This window comes from Saccoglossus kowalevskii, chromosome 21 (genome assembly GCF_978046115.1).
Source record: "Saccoglossus kowalevskii chromosome 21, keSacKowa6.1, whole genome shotgun sequence".
In the NCBI taxonomy this organism is placed as follows: Eukaryota; Metazoa; Hemichordata; class Enteropneusta; family Harrimaniidae; genus Saccoglossus; species Saccoglossus kowalevskii.
In genome coordinates, this window is record NC_140661.1 from 3325371 (window position 1) to 3335911 (window position 10541).

Here is a 10541-nt window from a genome sequence, read left to right on the forward strand (position 1 = left end):
CGTGCAAGTATGTGTAGACAGTGTATAGTGTATTCCATCTTTGAAGTAACTATGGAATTTGAGAGGTCAGGCACTGTAAGCACCCTCTAATAATTTGTTGTCATTCACATGACTCGTGTAGCTCAATTTGCAATTTTCCCCGGCCCCATTTCCCTGTATTTTGTTTGTGCAATTGTTTATTAGTCTATTGACACAACCAGTCATAGCTGTTTCCCAACTAAACACTCGATAATACTAACAGAGAATCATGAACTATGAGTCTCAATGCATTAGAATGACATAAAACATGGGTAGTATGATTGCAACCATAGTGATAAGGTAAAAGTCGAATGACTGACAACATATAATGGGAAAACTAAGTACAATATTTATTAAACTGTAGTACAAAGAATGTATTAGTACATGTATGTCCTGAAGCTATCTTGAGTGCCGTAACTACATAATTGAAGTGATGATGAAAAAAATACAGAAACTTCTCAATATGTTAGTAAATTACACAACCAACTTTATACACTCAAAGTAGCTTGTCATCATCTTATGGGAATGTCACCTAAATAGGCAAAGCCCCCCAAATTATGCCAATAAAATAATAGGGTGACCCAGACTGGTGTATGTAAGCTGGTTCTAAGCACTGAACTGTAAAAGCATAATTCGCGGAAGATCTCGAAGTTTCAAGTTGTGACTTTATTATATACCAATATATAGATGGTAAAACTTGGTGTATGTAAGCTGGGGATTTATGGTTTGGCCTCCATTCATCTCCAATGTTCAAAATTCATTTAAATTCATTTTTCTTGTGCAGATGGATTTCATTCAAACTTGGTACATTATTAAAATCTTGCTGCACATTATTTTGGTTTTCAGATCAGATTCTAAATGACCGACTGGTGGCCATTTTTAGCTTTGCTGTCATTGTTGGTGATTGTCTGTTGCTCGTTGTCCATCTATTATTCGTCAACAATTCTATTTTTGACTTCTTAAAAACTAACAGTTCAATTGCTTTGGTACTTGTTATATAGGTAAATTGGGTAGATTTCTGTCGTATTTGTTCATTTCATGATTTCTTCAATTCTCTATTTTTGGCAAATATTTTTGCCACTTTTGGTAAAAAAGAATTAGTTAAATTAATACTTGATATGTAGGTATCTTGGGTGGATTTCTGTCAGATTTGTTCATTTTGTAAAGATAACTTCAATTCTCTATTTTTCCTATCATTTGTAACTTGTAAATTATGCAGAATGTTATTTTGAGAAAGAGAGGACACTCTACAAAGACAATAGAACTATTTCGATTGTTAGGTTAGAATTGTTTCTTTCATCACGTTCAAACTTTATATATACATCAGACATCAGCATCATTCTTGAGTCAGGTGATGTTCAGAATATCTCCCATTTAAAACGTCTTTTGTGGTGAATTTGAAAACAACTTAACTTTTTTGAAAATTTGACGAACTGACACTAGTTCAAAGTTTTAATTATTCCCAGCAGAGAACATGCCAATTATTTTATCGTCCAATCATCCATAAAAGAGCAGATCAATTGGGCATAGTTGTTATTTACTATTATATTTGCTTTTCCATAAAAAATTAGTTTTGTATTCATGCCATCATCTGTGAGATGGATATGCATGTCTTACATTATCATAATATCCAGTGATTCATACCAGCCGTTATGAGCCAGTGTATACTAGTACCTGCCATGTACTGGCAGTGGTTATTGTTAAACAAATTATTTGTACGCTGAAATTGGATTAATATAATGTATTTCCTATGGCACAACTAAAGATTTAAAAAAAATAAAATAAAAAAACAAGCTTGTTTTGCTTTGTTTTCAATGAACAATCCGTATCCTGAGTTTGAATCAAGGTTGAACTTTTCCGCCTTCGACATTATAGTGCCTTTGTTTAGTACTACAGCACTTTCCGGGCATGTTTTATTATGTCATGGCGCCCTCTATAGTTGTTGACAGCAATATATAGAGATTCAAAATTACTATACACTCAAGAGTTGGAGTCGAATTCAATTATGTCTACTGATCACGTGATACATTGTAAATCCGTTATTGGAGTGTGTGTGCAAAAATGTATTTCCGAAACGATAGCTAGACAATTAAGTTGGATGCCTTAGAGGTGAGGTCGTTGTTCTTTTACTAGTCCTTGTGTATTTGACATCAACGCAGTAAGATTATTGATACTTGTATCACTCGTGTCATTGTCAACAGATTTATTCAAGGCACTGAGGGAAAAGATCGCTCACATTGCACAGGTAAAGTTGTAAATTAGAATTATGTCGAATGCTGGGAAAATAGAAATAACATGTTCAATCAATATATAAGTTATTGATTTTGCTGAACACGTGACATCGCAATGTATCAACCTCAGTAATTCCTCTCCGGGGGGCACTATGTAGAAATAACTTATTGTGGACGTGCTACTGTAATAGATTTGAGTATGGAATAAATTCTTCTGTATCAATATCTAGAACTTGTTTCAATCACGCACAGCCACGTATTTTATCTATTCCAGACAGATAAACACTGAGGGCGTAAAGCCTTAAATGATGTCATCCTGGATTTGCGCATGTGGTCGCAGTGGCGGGGGTGGGGTGGGGTGTGATCTCGCCCCCTCAAAAAATGTTGAGGGGTGTCGCCCCTCTAAAATCAAGCTGTAACCCTTTGTTTCAGCAAAATTTGCCTCTCAAAATGCAGGAAATGCGTTTCAAGGGGTCTAGATTTCAACATTTTTAAAGGGGAGCATGCCCGGACCCCCTAGTAAGATCGTGCATTCGGCGCAACGTTAGTGAGTAGACCCCCACCCCCAATGCAAAATTGCATTTATTCGGAAAACACATGGATTGCAAAAATTGTACTCTGATAAAATAACTGTAAGAATGTTGTGGTATCCAAATGCTCACACTTTTGAAAGCATGGTAGCACTCCTCTCTCTAGTTTTAGGCCTAGTAAATTTTGTTGTTGTTTGCTACAATTACGCAAATTAACTAACTAAACTGATTGATTCCCCTACAACGTGTAGAAGTTGTCCGAAACATTGTAAATTACTATGTACATTCACCTGTTAACAAGTTACCTAAATACTACACCATTCCTTTAAAGTGCGCCATCTAGCGGCGAAGCACATCTATGACGTAAGGTAATGATTGCGGCAGTCGCACGTTAACTGGAATAGGTCACTGTACTGTCTTCCAGTTATATTCAGTTATATACCCCATATTTGCTTTTATCTTTTACGTGCGTCTCGTATCACAAACCACATGACTGGTATTTCAGACTGATCGCTTATCTGAGTCACGCCTCTCCCGTGCTAAGGGCATCGGGTTTCAGAGAAAGCATCGCTGTCGATGTTTCACAAGATGTCATCTCGCCGGGGAATTGGCATTTTAAACTAAAATGAAAACGCTGTTCCTTTTTTATAATATGATACTTGTATGTTGACAGAACACTCAAGATCCATCAATCATGGAAAACACTGATTTTCCTGTAAAATATATTCTTAGCGTCTGATAGCATTCCGGATGAACCGAATTGACGTGACATGGCGAAGAAGATATTCCTTTCATTTCGGCAAGACAAAAACGTTATTAATTTTTTTATTTAGTTCAGCTGCACAGATATTGTTACCCTCGTCTACAAAACCATGTATGCAATATATAGTGGTGTCAAAACAGATAGTTACTTATTTTTGCAAATTATTTCAGCTGCTCTGAGATTGTTACCCTCGTCTATAAAACCATGTATAGCTGATATAGTGGTGTCGTCATATTTTCCATTAATGTGGCGGTTCATTGACATCGTGATCTTATCATCAGTGTGATAATAAGGCTGTGTTGCTGTAGTATATGCACTTATTAATGCAGGTCTAATACAATCAAACGTTAATGTTATATGTACATAAGACAAGACGATATATTTCATAATTCTACGATATGATAAATTGTTTTAATTAGTTGTTGTAATTAATTGAAAAGATACATACTAGTGGAATATATTTGCTGTCAGCTATATTAGCATATCATATCAATTCGTTTTAGATGATCCCTTCTCAATGCCACGAGTATATAGGCGCCATTGTCGTCACCTGTAATTGGGGAATTAGCTTTCCGATAAAAGCGGATTTGAGAAATAAAATAAAATCCCATTCACAATATTTAACGCCTCCAGGCAGTACAATTGATACAAGTTGTTATAGTTGTTACAATATGAATGTCATCCTTAAGCTGACCAATTAGGATACAATAGAATAATTGACTTCGTCCACTTTCATTGATTCCATGAGATTCCTATATTCAGCGAGTTATTCCTGTCTTCATTCGCTTTAAAATGTAGTCAAAAATTGTGTTAAGGAGTAAATATTATCATTTATGAAAACTGATGTGATAATGCAAATCGTTGTACTATTTTAAATAGGTCACACTATATGACTCGTAGATACACAGTAATTCACCATGGCTATATAGTGCTACCACAATGTCAATGATATCACGTGACTACCTCGTGAATAGGTTTAGTTGAGCAATGTTATAAAGAGAACTACAACTACTGTATTTTACGAAATATTCCGACATGTCAACTCAACATTATGATATATATGAGCATATTTATATTCATATTATATTTTATACATTGTTTCTTTTTTTTGTAATTGAACTCGACTAGATTTTAATTCAGTATGAAATTGCTATATTAAATGAATTCGCTTGGGTACATCCGGGGTAATTAACGTTTCACCGTCACTCGTGTACACACTGTTGCTAAGGAGTAGCACAATGAAAACTGTTACCTCTTATCTAACTTTCGGCTAGTCATATATACTCCTGCTTCCGCGACTGCTTTAAATTAATTGCCATTCTTACGTTGCTAGCATATATAAGTAAATATTCTGTTTCCATAATGCGTTACAAAATTACGAAATATATTGCGATATTAATAAAAACAGATGACCGTAAGATCAGGATCTAATATAATTTTTATCGTATTCCCCTTGTTATGTAGAATTGCAATAAAAATGATCAACAAGACATATTATAAAAGACGTATCACATATACAATATTAATCTTAATATGTACATTGACCCCTCGTAACCATATTATGTTGACTTTGAAACCTGATTACCAAGCCTTGATTAATTCAACGGAAGATGAAAAATCAATTCAATTTTTTATTGTACCAGGCAGAGTAAGATGAACTGAACTAGAATTTCACAATCGATGCATTCCGCCTCTTTTAAAAACACCAAGAGAGTGCGTTTGTGTGTGATGGGGGAGGAACGCATAGGAAACAACCCACTATTATGTGTCGACAGAGTGTGAGAGTACACCATTCGTATATTGACATCCACAAACTAAAGCCTGCTCTATAATTGAAGGTGATATTCAGAGTTGGGTTTAGTGTTGCGCAATCAATATTACATTGTCATGGAATAATAAATTGCATGAAAGCATGTTTTTCGTTAAGAGTGTTATAAAATTGAATATATTCAACACTTCCCGCATGACGAATTAAATGACAATATTAAGAGAATGTGACCATTGTTGTCAGATAATCTAACGAATAAAAGAGAAACTACTGGTTTGCTGGATTTGTTTTGCTGCGATTTTACGATTAGGGAAGTCGAATTAACCGGCATTATTTAAAAAGTGTCTGGTTGATAAAATTCATATTAAATCTGTTAATTATTCGTGGCATATATATATTAAAATAAACCTATGCGTTGCCAAGTTGATTTTGCTACATACACGTTCAAACATTCGTAACTGAACATATGAAACTAACTAACATATTTGTCAGTTTACTTGATTGTTGATCGTTGGTACGCAGTTAAATGTAGCGATTTATAATTTACTCATTGTATTTAGAAATAAACAACATATAAGCACGAATATCTGAGTCACAATCAATCAGACGATTGATATTGACGCCTACTGGAACAATCTTTGTAACTAAGAGATTGGGAGCATTGCTATGACGATGTGGATATATAATGACGTCATCTCACAATGTTTGGTCCATAACTAATCACCTGGTAATATACGTAGAAAGCAGAAACAAAGGTTTTTTTAGTTTAGTAGAATTAACAATCTGTATATAATAACCTAACTAAACATCATCAATACATTTAAATGCTAACTTCGAGAATCAAATCTTCTATCATTGCCCTTTTGTTTGTTACTTAAACCAGAAGCTTTCATAAACTATACAACAAAGTAGGTTTCAACATTTTTTTAAAAGTAAGATACCAAAAATATATATACATTACCTTTAAATAAATCTAAATCCTTAAAATAAATAATTAAATTACCCAGCTCCAGCGACGTTACTATCAACGACTGATGGTTGATATCCTAACCCGTAGTTGTAGGTTATCATGTTATTGTGGTATTGGTAGACAAATTCGCTAGAAAGTGGTCGTTACGTTACGTGCTTGATGTTTTTCTAAAGTTCTTTGTTGAACACTATAATGATGCAATAATACACGATATTAAATGAACTGGAATATCGCTGGACATTTTTTTCTTTCTTGAATCATTGATAGTAAACCAGGATTTCCTTGTGAGAACGCACAAAATGAATACAGAGTAAGCTCTATAGTAAGGCCTTTATATTTCAACACTATATTACAACATTGTCAAAAACATATCAAACATATCTGTCATTTGGTATAGACATTGGGTATAGTTTTAAACATGTTATTTAAATACATATTTTGGTGGTCAATGGTCTGTCAATCTGTGTGATTTATGCCGTGACTAACCTACTCCTTTTCTGTGGCGCCATTTACCGTAATATCTTGCAAAATAAATTGTATTAAAGTATTGACACTGTGCTGCTCACAATATGGGGTTCCGAAGATTATTACGTGGACTAATATATAATAACTTAATTCCTCGAGTTTATCATAGAGTTGTTGCATGATTAATTTGTCAACAGCGTTGTCAGTTGTGCCGTTAACTTCGTTATCAATATTGACAATTATGTGCAATGATGCTACTGGGATATTCTTGAAGTTCAACCATCATATTAAAAATAGACCACCCATTCGTATCCATGGCAATATCAGCATTGGAATCAATACTATTTATACATATAAAACATGTAGATACGTTGTGGTTGTATTGGTGTATACTAAGCCAGACATTCTGTAAACGAACTACTGCCACCACGATATCATCAATAACGCGACACGTGCTAGCTATATCATTGTGCTATATATATATATATATATATATATATATATATATATATATATATATATATATATATATATATATATATATATATATATATATATATATATATATATATATATATATATATATATATATATATATATATATATATATTGATCACGCAAACTTCCTTTAGTCCAGGTGTCAATAAAAAGTATTGATTGAATAGTTTCAACTTTGATTTTAAGTTCATGAAAAACTAATAATTATATATATTTATAAAAGAACAATAAATTAAAAATCATGCTTACGTATATTATAATTTTTTCTCAGTTGAACTGAGAAGCTTTCATTACTGATTCAACCAGATTCGTTAGAAGATTCAACAATCACTCTCAGTATTTCAACCTCTATCTTTTAGGGTTAAGTTAATATGTGAAATCAATCCCAGGTGTTGCTTTGTGATTCATTGAATAAATCCCGTATCCTAAACGTTTCCATCAATATCTTTCGAAATCCTTTATATTAGTAACAAAGAATTTGAATTGAGATTTCAATAAAGGTATGGCATAGATGAAATAGGACAGAAGAAGAAAGTGTGATTGTCACACTGCCATGTCACCATGGATATCTACAGTGTGGAGAGTAAGTTGTCGATATAAGTATCTGTATGTATGCGTTGACTAATTATATGCAAAATATTTGAACATTTCAGCATTTTTTGTTCATATTTTCATATATTTCGCATATTAAATAATGTTGTCAGTTCATGTGACACACGGTTTCTAACATATACTATTATATGCACATGCCATTACTTCAAGGATGGTTATGTGGATAAAAAAAGAACTTTTATATTTTTTCTAAGCATGCCTAATTCCCCACCCGGGGGAAATGACAATAATCAATAACTCAATGTACAAATTGACGGTAGTAATTACATACGTCAAATCTGTCTACATACGAGCACTAAGTCTGCCCACATCACCACTGTGGGACTTTTTATTGTTAATCCCCTGTTGCCTCCTCTATTACAAAAAAAAACGGAAATACAAGACAGCCACCGTATCACCGCACCTCACTGGGAAAACGTTTTACGTTTAAGTTTAGATACCCTTTCTATTTCCTGAAATACGCTACCCCGCCCAACAAAAAAACACGTTTTCTGAAATTCTGTGACAATGTGAGTCACGCTATTCTTTGCTCGACAAGCTCAGCGATTCGGATGCGATGTTTCAGCTTTGACGTACATATTGTCATCTTATAAAAAATTCCTAACATCAAACCGTATCTATAATTTGGCTATCTTAAATTAGTAGAGGGGTAATCGATAGTGAAATTGACATCAACAACGAAACTTGACCCTTGGATAAAGTTACAGGTCAGGTTGCCGATTATTAAAGATATCGCAATATGAAACCTATTTTAAAAATACTAACTTACAACCCTGTTGTATTATTGTTTCTTTCAGTCAAAGAATGCTTTGAAAAAACTCTCTCATGCAGAGGGTAATGTGTAGGCACGCAATAAAATGGGGAATATACAAACGATAATAATACCTTCATACTATTATATTAATCAAGACATCGGTTCATATAAAGAGGTTCTAGAGATTTATGTAGAAGTGTACCATTAATGCATGTGCAAATGAATATTTAATATTCGAAACGTTGAAACAAGAAATAACCATGTCTGGATCATCACAGAGCACTTAAGTCGGCGACGAAATATGACATGACAACCGTTATATCCCTTAATTGACGATGAAACATTGTGAAATCTCGAGTGGTGTTACGACTTTGCATCTAACTGTCGAATAATTGCATAGTCTCAATATATTTGATAAGAATGTTCGTAATTGTATTTTTATCCATGTGGTCAAATAACACGTCATTATATTCAATTTAAATATTAAATCAAATTACGCATTAATTTTTCACGTAATTCCTTCGCTTCAAATCTGACTTAAAACACATATAACGCAATCATATTCAGAGCATCCGCGACACAATGATTCAGAAATATCAGTCCCTAGTTGACATCAACGCAAGTCTTAAATGTGACAGTAATTTTGAAAAGAATTATGGAATATTAATACATACGAACCATTGTGTGATAAAGCAGCCACCTGTGAATGGAGAATATTCTGGACTTTATCATTGGAGAGATCTTACAATGCAGTCTTTAACAAAATGTTGGTTTTATTCGCTATAATAATACAAATATTGATCCCAGCACCTGCCGATATACATATTTGTCGACCCTCGGTGAGCATTGTTGTGAGCAAGGCTTCGACGTGACCTGGGTCAACGTTTCTATAATATAAACGGGCAATAGCGGGAAATAAAATATAAACTGAGTAAATTTATCCAATCACTGCATGCGTAGCAAGTTTCAGAACACCACTTATTTATTTTGTGTAGTTAAGATCAATTTAAGAAAATAAATCAGAATACTGTTGAAGACGATTTTTTTAAATATAGAATCTTTGCAGTAGTTCCATTTCACTCCTTATAACTTGCAAATGACAAAGTCAGCAAATGATAGCGCGAAGTGTGACAAAGGCAATGTCATGCGCAAGAGCAATGTTAAATTAACGAATTTATCAATAAAGATCAATCATCTATTGGAGGTAGTGTATTACGTGAGTTAGCAGGGATGAGATCAGAGAGTAGAAATGATGACCATGATAATAGACTACGAAGAAACAATCTCATTTTTTAACAGTCCGAATCATGTGAAGAAACAGAAGGTAGGAGCATGTGAACGTGCTCACCGTATTATCAATAGTCTAACAGTGAATACATTATACATATTGTTGCAATCATCTGTAAATATAAAGAAATAATTCTCAAAATGCATCGCGACTGCAAGAGGATTTGATGAGTATATTTCGCGCCATGTCAGATTCAAAAGAAAACAGCTATTTAGTTTTAGAAAAAGCGCTACGTCAGCAGAAATCAAAGATTACAAAAATTAAGAGTAGCTAACCGCTAGGAGTACAAATGGTACAAAACGTATCTACAACAACAAACAAATCCGGAAATGCAAATCGAAATAAAAGTCCGGCTTGTACGCAAATGTACAGCCCACTGCTATCAACCTATGACACAGTTGACTTTCTTTTATTTTGTTTTGAATTGGACATTTTTGGTTTAGTAGAAACGTGATGTACCATGGGTAACAGTTGCAAGCTTGACAGATTTTAATATCTGTGTTAAACGCAAAACACGACGAGTTTGGTATTCGTATATCATTGTGGATGAGAAAACTAATCAATATAGGCATTTTAAATTTTGAAAATTTGAAATTTGGCAGAGAAAAGTACTTGACACTTTTAATGAACCCAAACTTACGTAC